This window comes from Oncorhynchus masou, chromosome 18 (genome assembly GCF_036934945.1).
Source record: "Oncorhynchus masou masou isolate Uvic2021 chromosome 18, UVic_Omas_1.1, whole genome shotgun sequence".
In the NCBI taxonomy this organism is placed as follows: domain Eukaryota; kingdom Metazoa; phylum Chordata; class Actinopteri; order Salmoniformes; family Salmonidae; genus Oncorhynchus; species Oncorhynchus masou.
Window position 1 is genome coordinate 5,888,900 of NC_088229.1, and position 16,389 is coordinate 5,905,288.

General features: G+C 45.4%; 1 pseudogene; it reads left to right on the plus strand.

Annotated features, from left to right (window-relative positions):
- Positions 1-445: 445 nt before the first annotated feature.
- LOC135504556 (transcription elongation factor A protein 2-like) overlaps positions 446-16,389 on the plus strand; it is a 72,448-nt pseudogene continuing 56,504 nt past the window's right edge.

A 16,389-nucleotide genomic window follows, 5' to 3' on the forward strand; every position in this document is an offset into this window, starting at 1 on the left:
GTTGAAAATGTGTCAAGTGTACATACGACTGTAGATCATATCGTATGCCAGCTGAGCCTAAATGATGCTCTTGTGGTGGTGAACACAACTTTATTTTACGTTTTCTGTTAGGGTGAAGTAGACTGAGGCGTTGAGAATAAGCATTGTCCAGTAACGACTCCTGGAAGGGAGAGAAGTTGAGGAAGTAATGATAGTAGGAGTAGGATACAACAGATACTCCTTCCTTGTCAACAGAGGGACCCTGACATGTTACATGTTAAGAAGGTGGATTTTGTAGCGTTTTAATGACATTGGCCACAGCACAAACAGAGAGGAAGTCTGAGAAAATAGGCGTCATTTGTGGGCGTGGCTGAGCCGGAGGAATCCTATTGATGAACGCTCCGCCCTCACAGGCACCTGAGCCTGTTTAGAGACGTGATTTCAACTGTGACTGAATGAGTGTTGTTGTTGTTGTTGTATGATGTCGAGCCCCCCAACCCCTCTTCCCGAAATGAATATTGGATCATTCATTCATTAATTTGTTGTTTCCATATCCCGTACAGCAGGTGGCGCGGCAATACACGGCAATAGGTTTAGTCTGCAATAATGAAGAAAGAAGAAGACGTAGGAACCCGCGCGCCGTGAGGAAACAAGTGGATGGGTTGGGGACTGTGAGAGAAAGGAAAGAGACGATAGAGGTTTTTTTTCCAACATAAATGGAGGTTCATCCGTAACGGGAGAGAAGAGCAGCTACAACAACAAAAAATACAAGTAAAATGGCGAAAGACCACGAGGTCGAACGCATTGCTAAAAAGCTGGACAAAATGGTGCACAAGAAAAACACGGTAAGTTGGGTTTGCCAGCTAGCGCGGCAGTGGACGCAGGACCAACGCCCCCAGCATCAGAAATCAGGTAGAGGCGAGGCAGTGCAGGAGTACTGTGGTGTTGGTGTGATGCACCTTTGTAGCCATCGAACATTCTGGAAAGCTACTGAAAGGTGTTGGCTATTTGTTGTTCTGAACTAAAAAAAAACGAACTGATTGTTCGGTCGATATGAAATGAAAGGGAATTGTTGCACATTGCAACAGTGTTGCAGCGTAGGTTGTAATAATGGATAGATATAGAAACATTGTTACATTAACGGGTGATGTGTTTTATGAATGGTTGACCACATATCCCCGACCACTCGTCTTCTCATACTTAGTCAGGCCCAATCGTTGCTTTTTGACGACTGAAACGTAATTCTGTCGTTGCTGTATTGTTCGCTACACAGCCTACCCCGGGAAGAAACTGAAGGCCATGGAGGTAGCGTTTGGGGAGGCAGACGAATCAGTGGGATCATTTGATGTCTGTATGGAGCGGCCCACAACGAATCAGTTCTATTTCACCGAACTAATCAAATGATTAACACGAACGCCTCCAAGCTAATAGTGTAATTAATGTATTTCATATATGCTATTACAAAACAACAACAATTTGGTTGTGATTTTGAAGGTCTTCTTTGACATTAAAATACATCGTTTAAATATCACAAGCATTTTTATGAGTTTATTTTACCGTAGGAAATGTAAAAACAGTCAAGTGTTCAACACATGACATTCGCCTTAGTTACAACTGTGAAAGAGAAAAGGGTTTGTGTTGGAACGCGACAACTGTGAAAGAGAAAGGGGTTTGTGTTGTAACGTGACAACTGTGAAAGAGAATGGGTTTGTGTTGAAACGCAACAACTGTGAAAGAGAATGGGTTTGTGTTGAAACGCAACAACTGTGAAAGAGAAAGGGGTTTGTGTTGTAACGTGACAACTGTGAAAGAGAGAAGGGTTTGTGTTGGAACGGGACAACTGTGAAAGAGAAGGGTTTGTGTTGTAACGCGACAACTGTGAAAGAGAAAGGGGTTTGTGTTGGAACGTGACAACTGTGAAAGAGAAAGGGTTTGTGTTGGAACGCGACAACTGCTTCTTTCTATAGCGACACTAAACAAAACGCACCGCCCACAAAGACCCGCGGTCAGCAAGACGCCCAGTCAAATGATAAAACACAGCAGTAGCCTAAACATCATTATAAGCGTGTCGCTATGACCGCAGTCAAAAATAATCCGTTATCTGTTGGAGCATAAACAACGAAAGCTTGTGCGTTGCTGACTTTGTTTGAGCCTGCGCTCTCAGTGATGGCATTTTGTGCTGATAATCAGACAAAAACAGTCTGTTCTTCTCTTCTGTCTCAAGGTTTCGCTTGGGGGGGGGGGGGGGGGGCATGGGCACCACCAAAACCATAAGACTACTTGGATTTGGTGGTCTGCTAGATGGTACATACCATGTAGATGTTATAATGTCAATGGATCATTACAATAGAATGGCCCGACATGTTTTTTCATTCACAATTAGTGATTGCATAATTATGCATTGTTTGCTTCCCCTGGGTCATCAACTCACCCTTTCTCCCCCATCGTCATCATCCCCTTCGTTTATTTCATTTTGTTTATATGTGTCAAAAATTCGTTTCGGTTCAGTTTCGAGGCAATTATACGGTCTGGTTATCAACTCTACTATCTACTGGTTATTATCTATCCTAATGCCTGAATCCGAGTTATATGTTCATATCTACCTCAATTACCTCGTACCCCTGTGCATCAACTCAGAAGTGATACTTCCTGTATAAAGCCATGTTGTTAACTCATATCCCTGCACATCGACTCAGTACTGGTACAGTGTGTATAAAGCCATGTTATTACCTCGTACCCCTACACATTGACTCAGTACTGGTACCCCAGGTATAAAGCCATGTTATTACCTCGTACCCCTGCACATCAACTCAGTACTGGTACAGTGTGTATATAGCCATGTTATTACCTCGTACCCCTGCACATTGACTCAGTCCTGGTACAGTGTGTATAAAGCCATGTTATTACCTCGTACCCCTGCACATTGACTCAGTACTGGTACAGTGTGTATAATGCCTCGTACCTGTATAAAGCCATGTTATTACCTCGTACCCCTGCACATTGACTCAGTACTGGTACAGTGTGTATATAGCCATGTTATTACCTCATACCCCTGCACATTGACTCTGTACTGGTACAGTGTGTATAAAGCCATGTTATTACCTCATACCCCTGCACATTGACTCAGTACTCGTACCCATGCACATTTGGGCGGCAGGTAGCCTAGTGGTTAGAGTGTCGGGGGGACAGGTAACCTAGTGGTTAGGGTGTAGGGGGGACAGGTAGCCTAGTGGTTAGAGTGTCGGGGGGACAGGTAACCTAGTGGTTAGGGTGTAGGGGGGTTAGAGTGGTTAGAGTGTAGGGGGTGCAGGTAACCTAGTGGTTAGAGCCTCGTGGTAGAGTGGAGGGGGACAGGTAACCTAGTGGTGGTTGTGGTTAGGGTGTGGGGGGACAGGTAGCCTAGTGGTTAGAGTCTAGGGGGTGCAGGTAACCTAGTGGTTAGGGCGTAGGGGGGGCAGGTAGCCTAGTGGTTAGGGCGTAGGGGGGGCAGGTAACCTAGTGGTTAGGGTGTTGGGGCAGTTGCTGTATCAAATCCCTGAGCTGATAATTCAAAAATCTGGCATTCTGCCTCTGAACAACAAGTTAACCCGCTGTTTTTTAGGCCGTCATTGAAAATAATAATTTGTTCTTAACTGACTTCCCTGGAAAAATAAAGGTTTGACTCAGTACTGGTACCCTGTGTATACAGGCTCGTACCCCTGCACATCGACTCAGTACTGGTACCCTGTGTATACAGCCTCGTACCCCTGCACATCGACTCAGTACTGGTGCCCTGTGTATACAGCCTCGTACCCATGCACATCGACTCAGTACTGGTACCCTGTGTATACAGCCTCGTACCCCTGCACATCGACTCAGTACTGGTGCCCTGTGTATACAGCCTCGTACCCATGCACATCGACTCAGTACTGGTACTCTGTGTATACAGCCTCGTACCCCTGCACATCGACTCAGTACTGGTGCCCTGTGTATACAGCCTCGTACCCATGCACATCGACTCAGTACTGGTACCCTGTGTATACAGCCTCGTACCCATGCACATCGACTCAGTACTGGTACCCTGTGTATACGGCCTCGTACCCCTGCACATCGACTCAGTACTGGTACCCTGTGTATACGGCCTCGTACCCCTGCACATCGACTCAGTACGGGTACCCTGTGTATACGGCCTCGTACCCCTGCACATCGACTCAGTACTGGTACCCTGTGTATACAGCCTCGTTCCCCTGCACATCGACTCAGTACTGGTACTCTGTGTATACAGCCTCGTACCCCTGCACATCGACTCAGTACTGGTACCCTGTGTATACAGCCTCGTACCCCTGCACATCGACTCAGTACTGGTACCCTGTGTACACGGCCTCGTGCCCCTGCACATCGACTCAGTACTGGTACCCTGTGTATACAGCCTCGTACCCCTGCACATCGACTCAGTACTGGTACCCTGTGTACACGGCCTCGTACCCCTGCACATCGACTCAGTACTGGTACCCTGTGTATACAGCCTCGTACCCCTGCACATCGACTCAGTAATGGTACCCTGTGTATATGGCCTCGTACCCCTGCACATCGACTAAGGTTGCAAGAATGGGTCCCCCGAGCTGACAAGGTCAAAAATCTGTCATTCTGCCCCTGAACAAGGCAGTTAACCCACCGTTCCCAGGCCGTCATTGTAAATAAGAATGTTTTCTTAACTGACTTGCCTCGTTAAATAAGGATTAAATAAAGGTGTAAAAAAAAATAATCGTCCAAATCGGTGTCCAAAAATACCGATGTCCGACTGTTATGAAAACTTGAAATCGGCCCTAATTAAATCGGCCATTCCGATCAATCGGTCGACCTCTAATATGTAGCCTATATGATGATGCTGTCTGGCCAAAAATAGTATGACATGTCATGCTTTTAGTCGAGACAGAATCAGATTCATGAGCTGGCTACACATACTAAGACAGAGGGCCGCTGTTTTGCTTTGTCTGAGATTCATGTATCTTTCTGTCTGCTTCGCGTCTTGGTCAAATAAATGTCATTATTTTATTTGGATGGGCAAGGAGGTACGGCAGAGCGGGACAGGCCCTCCAAGGAGGTACAGTAGAGCAGGCCCTCCAAGGAGGTACGGTAGAGCAGGCCCTCCAAGGAGGTACAGTAGAGCAGGACTGGCCCTCCAAGGAGGTACAGTAGAGCAGGAAAGGCCCTCCAAGGAGGTACAGTAGAGCAGGACTGGCCCTCCAAGGAGGTACAGTGGAGCAGGACAGGCCCTCCAAGGAGGTACGGTTGAGCAGGACAGGCCTCCAAGGAGGTACGGTTGAGCAGGACAGGCCCTCCAAGGAGGTACGGTTGAGCAGGACAGGCCCTCCAAGGAGGTACGGTTGAGCAGGACAGGCCCTCCAAGGAGGTACGGTAGAGCAGGACAGGCCATCCAAGGAGGTACGGTAGAGCAGGACAGGCCCTCCAAGGAGGTACGGTTGAGCAGGACAGGCCTCCAAGGAGGTAGAGCGGTTGAGCAGGACAGGCCCTCCAAGGAGGTACGGTTGAGCAGGACAGGCCCTCCAAGGAGGTACGGTAGAGCAGGACAGGCCCTCCAAGGAGGTCCAACGGTAGAGCAGGACAGGCCCTCCAAGGAGGTACGGTAGAGCAGGACAGGCCCTCCAAGGAGGTACGGTAGAGCAGGACAGGCCCTCCAAGGAGGTACGGTAGAGCAGGACAGGCCCTCCAAGGAGGTACAGTAGAGCAGGACAGGCCCTCCAAGGAGGTACAGTAGAGCAGGTCCTCCAAGGAGGTACGGTAGAGCAGGACAGGCCCTCCAAGGAGGCACGGTAGAGCGGGACAGGCCCTCCAAACCCGGCATATAAAGGCTGCCCTGTGTACAAGCTAACCTTGAGCCTGGATATTTTTTTATCAGGCCACTACATCTTCTGTCAACCCCTGCCTGGAGGCGAAACCATAATATTTTACCAGGAGATAAACCTCATAAATCCATACACATCGAGTCCTGCCTCATGGATGACCTGCTGTTACTGCTGACCGCTAACAGGACCAAATTAAGCCCCACCCGCCATTAAATGTTTTTATTTTTCCCGTATCACCATCGGCCTGCACAATTTAATAAAAAATTAAAAATCATAGTTTCTAGCCTAATATTGTGTTGGAATATGCATACTGCTTGCTCACTAAAAATAGATTTACATTATTGTAGACGGCATCTATTCAATTCAACAGGTGTCAACATTTAGCGGTCTTTATTTTCTTCACAGGACGGTGCCATATATCTGCTGAGGGAGTTGAAGATCATCAACATGTCTCTGGAGACTCTACAGGTAGACCTAAGCTTGTTCTCCTCTTGCTGTAGGCCTCTGTCTGAAGAAAATAATATTCTATGATCAACACAGTGTCTACTATTTTCTCAATGCCGGTGTCAGTCCACCAGGATCGGTATGTCAGTGAACGCTGTGAGAAACTGTAATGATGAAACTAAAAACACGATGCGTTTGTCAGTCCACCAGGATCGGTATGTCAGTGAACGCTGTGAGGAAGCAGAGTTCAGAGGAAGAGGTCCAGACCCTGGCCAAGTCACTCATCAAGTCCTGGAAGAAACTACTGGGTAAGTCTGTCCTGTAGGTCTGCCTCACATCTCATACGACTCTGTCTGTAGGTCTGCCTCATACCTGTTAAACATGGTGTCTGTCTGTAGGTCTGCCTGTACTGGACAGGTGGGATCCTGTCTGATCTAGAGAGACCGGGACGGATACTTATTATAAAAGAGTAATACAACCACTATAGTTTAAGAAGTCCAAACAGGAAGCATGTGTCTAAGGTAGTGAACTTGATTAGAAAATCAGACCTCTCTGGAATGGAAATGTATGTCTCTCCCTTCAGCAAAATACATTTGACCTCAATCCTCTCTGAACGCATGAGGGGAAAAAAACGTGACCGTCCCCGGTATCCAAAATAGTCATTAAAACGTGACCCTCCCCGATATCCAAAATAGTAATTAAAACGTGACCCTCCCCGATATCCAAAATAGTAACTAAAACGTGACCCTCCCCTATATCCAAAATAGTAATTAAAACGTGACCCTCCCCGATATCCAAAATAGTAACTAAAACGTGACCCTCCCCTATATCCAAAATAGTAATTAAACCATGACCCTCCCCTATATCCATAATAGTAACTAAAACGTGACCCTCCCCGATATCCAAAATAGTAACTAAAACGTGACCCTCCCCTATATCCAAAATAGGAATTAAAACATAATTTAATTTGATAGAGCAGTCTGACTGAGCGGTGGTAGGCAGCAGCAGGCTCGTAAGCATTCATTTAAACAGCACTTTTGTGCGTTTTGCCAGCAGCTCTTCGTTGTGCGTCAAGCAGTGCGCTGTTTATGACTTCAAGCCTATCAACTCCCGAGATGAGGCTGGTGTAACCGAAGTGAAATGGCTGGCGAGTTACCTCGCTAATAGCGTTACAAACGTCACTCGCTCTGAGACTTGGAGTGGTTGTTCCCCTTGCTCTGCATGGGTAACGATGCTTCGAGGGTGGCTGTTGTCATTGTGTTCCTGGTTCAAGCCCAGGTAGGAAGCTATACTGTTACACTGGCAATACTAAAGTGCCTATAAGAACATCCAATAGTCAAAGGTATATGATATACAAATGGTATAGAGAGAAATAGTTCCTATAATTCCTATAATAACTCCAACCTAAAACTTCTTACCTGGGAATATTGAAGACTCCTGTTAAAAGGAACCACCGGCTTTCATATGTTCTCATGTTCTGAGCAAGGAACTTAAACGTTAGTTTTCTTACATGGCACATATTGCACTTATACTTTCTTCTCCAACACTTTGTTTTTGCATTATTTAAACCAAATTGAACATGTTTCATTATTTATTTGAGGCTAAATTGAATTTATTGTTGTATTATATTAAGTTAAAATAATTGTATATTCAGTATTGTTGAAATTGTCATTATTACAAAAAAAACAAACGACTGGTTAATCGGTACCGGCTTTATGTGGCCCTCCTATAATCGGTACCGGCTTTATGTGGCCCTCCTATAATCGGTACCGGCTTTATGTGGCCCTCCTATAATCGGTACCGGCTTTATGTGGTCCTCCAATAATCGGTATCGGCTTTATGTGGTCCTCCAATAATCGGTAACGGCTTTATGTGGCCCTCCTATAATCGGTACCGGCTTTATGTGGCCCTCCTATAATCGGTACCGGCTTTATGTGGTCCTCCAATAATCGGTATCGGCTTTATGTGGTCCTCCAATAATCGGTATCGGCTTTATGTGGTCCTCCAATAATCGGTAACGGCTTTATGTGGCCCTCCTATAATCGGTACCGGCTTTATGTGGTCCTCCTATAATCGGTACCGGCTTTATGTGGCCCTCCTATAATCGGTACCGGCTTTATGTGGTCCTCCAATAATCGGTATCGGCTTTATGTGGTCCTCCAATAATCGGTATCGGCTTTATGTGGTCCTCCAATAATCGGTATCGGCTTTATGTGGTCCTCCAATAATCGGTATCGGCTTTATGTGGCCCTCCTATAATCGGTATCGGCTTTATGTGGTCCTCCAATAATCGGTATCGGCTTTATGTGGTCCTCCAATAATCGGTATCGCCGTTGAAAAATCATAAATCGGTCAACCTCTAAAATCTATTATAGTAGTAGCAAGCTATCAAAGTTGACCTATCGGTCCTCCTCGTCTTCACAATCTCATTCTCAAACTGAACAGAACATAGGCTAGTCCGTCTGTAAAATAATGAGTTTTTTGGACAAGGCCTTTCTAGCCTATAGGTGTTGGATCATGTGACTGAGACCACTCTAACTAGCCTATAGGTTGTGGATCATGTGACAGAGACCACTCTAACTAGCCTATAGGTTGTGGATCATGTGACTGAGACCACTCTAACTAGCCTATAGGTTGTGGATCATGTGACTGAGACCACTCTAACTAGCCTATAGGTTGTGGATCAAGTGACTGAGACCACTCTAACTAGCCTATAGGTTGTGGATCATGTGACTGAGACCACTCTGACTAGCCTATAGGTTGTGGATCATGTGACAGAGACCACTCTAACTAGCCTAGATCATGTGACTGAGACCACTCTAACTAGCCTATAGGTTGTGGATCATGTGACTGAGACCACTCTAACTAGCCTATAGGTTGTGGATCATGTGACTGAGACCACTCTAACTAGCCTATAGGTTGTGGATCATGTGACTTAGGCCACTCTAACTAGCCTATAGGTTGTGGATCATGTGACTGAAACCACTCTAACTAGCCTATAGGTTGTGGATCATGTGACTGAGACCACTCTAACTAGCCTATAGGTTGTAGATCATGTGACTGAGACCACTCTAACTAACCTATAGGTTGTGGATCATGTGACTGAAACCACTCTAACTAGCCTATAGGTTGTGGATCATGTTACTGAGACCACTCTAACTAGCCTGTAGACACACTTGATATGGCCCAGTATGAGAGTCAGAGATGAAGGGTGGCGTCATGCACATTGATATATATACCCTCAAAAGCAACTAAATACTCAAACATGGACATTTTGAAATTGAATCTATGACAATTCATTAGACTAGATGATGATAAAAATAAATAATACTAAACCCTCATCTTGACTAGCATTTTAAAAAGCAACAACCTCCCTAATTTTCCTCCGGGTACCCATTATGTAAATGTTGGCCCATCACCTATATAGATATGAATCAGCTGACTGTGTGTCCCTACAGACGGTTCTGAGGGGAAGGCTGTGGAGGAGAAGAGGAGGGAGGGCTCTCCTCTGAGGTCATCTTCGTCCAAGGACTGTCCTGGATCCAGCGACCGCAGGTGAGACGCCGTGCCAACCCGAGCGTCAGTCATGTAACGAGAGGTAGTTCAGTGAATAATCTGAACGCTGAAGACGTGTGTGAGCTCCCTGAACTAATCAAATCAAATGTATTCATATAGCCCTTCGTACATCAGCTGATGTCTCAAAGTGCTGCACAGAAACCCAGCCTAAAACCACAAACAGCAGGCGATGCAGGTGTAGAAGCACGGTGACTAGGAAAAACTCCCTAGAAAGGCCAAAACCTAGGAAGAAACCTAAGAGAGGAACCAGGCTATGAGGGGTGGCCAGTCCTCTTCTGGCTGTGCCGGGTGGAGATTAGAAACCTAGAGAGGAACCAGGCTATGTGGGGTGGCCAGTCCTCTTCTGGCTGTGCCGGGTGGAGATTATAACAGAACATGGCCAAGATGTTCAAATGTTCATAAATGACCAGCAGGTTCAAATAATAGTAGCCTATAGTTTGTGAATCATGCTTAGGCTTTAGCTCAGCGGGCTAATGTGGAGTCATATGTTGCATAGGTGGTTCAATGAACTACTCGTTGGTGATGGGTAATCTAGCTTGAGCCCAAAAGACTTGGGTTGGGTAGGTAGACGACAGGGTTTAACCTGTAGGTAGACGACGGGGGGTTTAACCTGTAGGTAGACGACGGGGGTTTAACCTGTAGGTAGACGACGGGGGTTTGACCTGTAGGTAGACGACGGGGGTTTGACCTGTAGGTAGACGACAGGGTTTAACCTGTAGGTAGACGACGGGGGGTTTAACCTGTAGGTAGACGACGGGGGGTTTAACCTGTAGGTAGACGACGGGGGGTTTAACCTGTAGGTAACGTCGGGGGGTTTAACCTGTAGGTAGACGACGGGGGTTTGACCTGTAGGTAGACGACGGGGGTTTGACCTGTAGGTAGACGACGGGGGGTTTAACCTGTAGGTAGACGACAGGGTTTAACCTGTAGGTAGACGACGGGGGTTTAACCTGTAGGTAGACAATAGGGTTTAACCTGTAGGTAGACGACGGGGGGGTTTAACCTGTAGGTAGACAATAGGGTTTAACCTGTAGGTAGACGACGGGGGGTTTAACCTGTAGGTAGACGTCGGGGGGTTTGACCTGTAGGTAGACGACGGGGGGGTTTAACCTGTAGGTAGACGACGGGGGGTTTAACCTGTAGGTAGACGACGGGAGGTTTAACCTGTAGGTAGACGATAGGGTTTAACCTGCAGGTAGACGACGATAGGGTTTAACCTGTAGGTAGACGACAGGGTTTAACCTGTAGGTAGACGACAGGGTTTAACCTGTAGGTAGACGACAGGGTTTAACCTGTAGGTAGACGACAGGGTTTAACCTGTAGGTAGACGATAGGGTTTAACCTGTAGGTAGACGATAGGGTTTAACCTGTAGGTAGACTATAGGGTTTAACCTGTAGGTAGACGATAGGGTTTAACCTGTAGGTAGACGACAGGGTTTAACCTGTAGGTAGACGACAGGGTTTAACCTGTAGGTAGACGACAGGGTTTAACCTGTAGGTAGACGACAGGGTTTAACCTGTAGGTAGACGATAGGGTTTAACCTGTAGGTAGACGATAGGGTTTAACCTGTAGGTAGACTATAGGGTTTAACCTGTAGGTAGACGATAGGGTTTAACCTGTAGGTAGACGACAGGGTTTAACCTGTAGGTAGACGACAGGGTTTAACCTGTAGGTAGACGACAGGGTTTAACCTGTAGGTAGACGATAGGGTTTAACCTGTAGGTAGACGACGGGGGGTTTAACCTGTAGGTAGACAATAGGGTTTAACCTGTAGGTAGACGACGGGGGGGTTGACCTGTAGGTAGACGACGGGGGTTTGACCTGTAGGTAGACGACGGGGGGTTTGACCTGTAGGTAGACGACGGGGGGTTTAACCTGTAGGTAGACAATAGGGTTTAACCTGTAGGTAGACGACGGGGTTTGACCTGTAGGTAGACGACGGGGGTTTGACCTGTAGGTAGACGACGGGGGTTTAACCTGTAGTTAGACGGGGGTTTGACCTGTAGGTAGACGACGGGGTTTTGACCTGTAGGTAGACGACGGGGGTTTTGACCTGTAGTTAGACGGGGGGTTTAACCTGTAGCTAGACGACGGGGTTTTGACCTGTAGGTAGACGACGGGGGGTTTAACCTGTAGGTAGACGACAGGGTTTAACCTGTAGGTAGACGACGACGGGGGGTTTGATACCCAGTCAGAATAAATGGAAGGTCTAGGGTGACTCAAAACACAATGTAACACTTTCTTCTCGCTGTCGCCCTCTTGTCTACCCTAGTAAGAAACAAGAACTGCCGGAGCCCCCGAAGACTCCCACCACACCTACAACCCCCACCACCCTGAAGTTCACCTCCTTCCCTCCCACTCCCGTCACCACTGACAGCGTACGCACCAAGTGCCGAGAGCTGCTGGTGGCTGCCCTGCAGACCGACGGTGAGACAGACCCTACCAAGATGGCCGCCATTATCAGCACATTCCAGAGCTGTATAGGTTTATACAGTGGCCTTCAGAAAGTATTCGCACCCCTTGACTTTTTCCCACATTTTTGTTGTTACAGCCTGAATTTAAAACGGATTAAATGTAGATGTTGTGTCTCTGGCCTACACACAATATCCCATAATGTCAAAGTGGAATTATGTTTTTAGAATGGTTTACACTTAAATTAAAAATTACAAGCTGTAATGTCTTGAGTGAAAAAGTATTCAACCCCTTTGTTATGGCAAGCCTATATAAGTTTAGGAGTAAACATGTGCTTAACAAATCATATACACTACGGGATGGGGTTGAGGTCAGGGCTCTGCAGGCCAGTTAAGTTCTTCCACACCAATCTCGACAAACAATTTCTGTATGGACCTCGCATTGTGCAAGGGGCATTGTCATGCTGAAACAGGAAAGGGCCTTCCCCAAACTGTTGCCACAATGTTGGAAGCACAGAATCGTCTAGAATGTCATGACGAACAGTTCTTGAGCTGATGTTGCTTCCAGAGGCAGGTTGGGACTCTGTAGTGAGTGTTGCAACTGAGGATAGATGATTTTTCAGCACTCGGTGGTCCCGTTCTGTGAGCTGGTGTGGCCTGCCACTTTGTGGCTGAGCCGTTGTTGCTCTTGGACTTTTCGACTTCACAATAACAGCACTTACAGTTGACCGAGACAGCTCTAGCAGGGCAGAAATCTGAGGAACTGACGTGTTGGACTGTGCCACGTTGAAAGGCACACTCTTCAGTATGGCCCATTCTACTGCTAATGTTTGTCTATGGAGATTGGATGGCTGTGTGCTCGGTTTAATACACCTGTCAGCAATGGGTGTGGCTGAAATAGTTTGAATTGGTGTCCACATACTTTTGGCCATGTAGTGTAATAAGTTGCATGGACTCACTCTGTGTGCAATAAGAGATTGACATTTATTTTTTGAACGACTACCTCATCTCTGTACACCACACATACAATAATCTGTAAGGTCTCTCAATCAAGCAGTGATTATCAAACACAGATTTAATCACAAATGCCAGGGAGGTTTTCCAATGCCTCGTAAAGAAGGGCACCTATTGGTAAAACAAAGTAGACACTGAATATCCCTTTTGAGCATATTAATTACACTTTGTATGCATTATCAATGCACCCAGTCACTACAAAGACACAAGCGTCCTTCCTAACTTGGTTGCCGGTGAGGAAGGAAACCGCTCAGAGATTTCACCATGAGGCCAATAGTGACTTTAAAACAGAGTTTAATTGTAGTTAGTCTACAATACTAACCTAAATGACAGTGAAAAGACGGAAGCCTGTACAGAATAAAAATATCCAAAACTTGCATTCTGTTTGCAATAAGGCAGAAAGTAAAACTGAAACAAATGTGGCAAAGAAATGATCTTTATGTCCTGAATAGAAAGTTGTTTGGGGCAAATACAACACATCACTGAGTACCACTCTTCATAGTTTCAAGCATGGTGGTGGCTGCATCATGTTATGGGTATGCTTGTCATCGGCAAGAACTAAGGAGTTTTTAATAAAAATAAACTGAATAGATCGAAGCACAAGCAAAATCCGAGAGGAAAACCTGGTTCAGTCTTGGAGATGAATTCACCTTTCAGCAGGACAACAACCTAAAACACATAGCCACATCTACACTGAAGTTGCTTATCAAGACCCTGAATGTTTTAGAGTGGCCTAGTTACAGTTTTGACTTAAATCATCTTGAAAATCTATGGCAAGACCAGAAAATGGTTGTCTAGTAATGATCAACAACCAATTTGACAGAGCTTGGATTTTTTTAAAGAGTAATGTGCAAATATTGTACAATCCAGTTGTGCAAAGCTCTTAGACTTACCCCAGAAAGACTCACAGCTGTAATCGCTGCCAAAGGTTATTCTAACATGTATTGACTTAGGGGTGTGAATACTTATGGAAATGAGATCTTTCTTCAGTTAATTTTCAATACATTTGAAACTGTTAATAAAAACATGTTTTCACTTTGTTGTTATGGGGTACTGTGTGTAGAATTATACAAAATGGAATCCATTTTTTGAATTCAGTGTGTAACACAACACAATGTGGAATAAATCAAGGGGCACTCTATGGGTGTAACAGAGCCCAATCACAAGGGGGGGGGGTCTATGGTATGGGGTGGCTGGAGGGCCATTTTAAATTAATGTGACATTTGTGCTAAAAATACAGTGGCTTGTGAAAGTATTCTCCCTCCCTTGGCATTTTCCCTATTTTGTTGGTCCAGCTTCTTCAAGTTGTATGCGTTCCACTGGTGTACAGCAATCTTTAAGTTATACAACATATTGGATTGAGGTCTGGGCTTTGACAAGGCCATTCCAAGACATGTAAATGTTTCCCTTTAAACCACACAAGTGTTGCTTTAGCAGTATCCTTAGGGTCATTGTCCTGCTGGAAGGTGAACCTCTGTCCCAGTCTCAAATCTCTGGAAGATTGAAACAGGTTTCCCCCAAGAATTTCCCTGTATTTAGCGCCATCCATCATTTCTTAAATTCTGACCAGTTTCCCAGTCCCTGCCAATCAAAAACATCTCCACATTATGATGCTGCCACCACCATGCTTCACAGTGGGGATGGTGTTCTCAGGGTGATGAGAGGTGTTGGGTTTGAATAACATCTCCACATTATGATGCTGCCACCACCATGCTTCACTGTGGGATGGTGTTCTCAGGGTGATGAGAGGTGTTGGGTTTGCGCCAGACATAGCGTTTACCTTGATGGTCAAAAAGCTCAATTTTAGTCTCATCGGACCAGAATACCTTCCATATCTTTTGGGAGTCTCCCACATGCCTTTTGGCAAACACCAAATGTGTTTGCTTATTTTTTTCTTTAAGCAATGGCTTTTTCTGGCCATTCTTTCTTGAAGCCCAGCTCTGTGGAGTGTACGGCTTGAAGTGGTCCTATGGATAGATACTCCAATCTCCACTGTGGAGCTTTGCAGCTCCTTCAGGGTTATATTTGGTCTTTTTGTTGCCCCTCTGATTAATTCCTTCCTTGCCTGGTCAGTGAGTTTTGGTGGGCGGCCCTCTCTTGGCAGGTTTGTTGTGGAGCCATAGTCTTTCCATTTTTTAATAATGGATTTAATGGTGGGATGTTCAACCTTTCTGATTTTTTTTTTATAACCCAACCCTGATATGTATTTCTCCACAACTTTGTCCCTGACCTGTTTGGAGAGCTCCTTGATCTTCATGTTACCACTTGCTTGGTGGTGACCCTTGCTTAGTGGTGTTGCAGACTCTGGGGCCTTTCAAAACAGGTGTGTGTGTATATACTGAGATCATGTGACAGATGAGGTGACACTTAGATTGCACACAGGTGGACTTTATCTAACTAATTATGTGACTTCTGAAGGTAATTGGTTGCACCAGATCTTATTTAGGGGCTTCATAGCAAAGGGGGTGAATACATATGCACACACCACTTATCAAATTTTTATTTTTGAGAATTTTTTTGAAACAAGTCATTTTTTAAATTTCACTTCACCAATTTGGACTATTTTGTGTATGTCCATTACATGAAATCCAAATAAAAATCAATTTAAATTACAGGTTGTAATGCAACCAAATAGGAAAAAACGCCAAGGGGGATGAATACTTTTGCAAGGCACTGTAGGCCAGTTAAATGTTGAGATACCCCTCTTCCCGAGGTGTAAATGTTGTTGTGTAATAATATTTTACTGTAACAGTGATTTCAATAGATATTGCGACACCCATTTAACTCAAACGGTGCAAAATAATGCCTGGAGGCAGGGTAGCCTAGTGGTTAGAGCGTTGGACTGGTAACTGGAAGGTTGCAAGTTCAAACCCCCGAGCTGACAAGGTACAAATCTTTCGTTCTGTCCCTGAACTGGCAGTTAACCCGTCATTGAAAATAAGAATTTGTTCTTAACTGACTTGCCGAGTTAAATAAATAAAGGTAGGGATGGTGGTCAACATAAGGTCATGTAACACTATAGTGAAAGCTCTGATATTTACAATAGTAAATTGTCTGCCATACAAACCAAGAACGTTAGAATATCTTAATGCATCTAGGAAATATAGACCTGTAAACA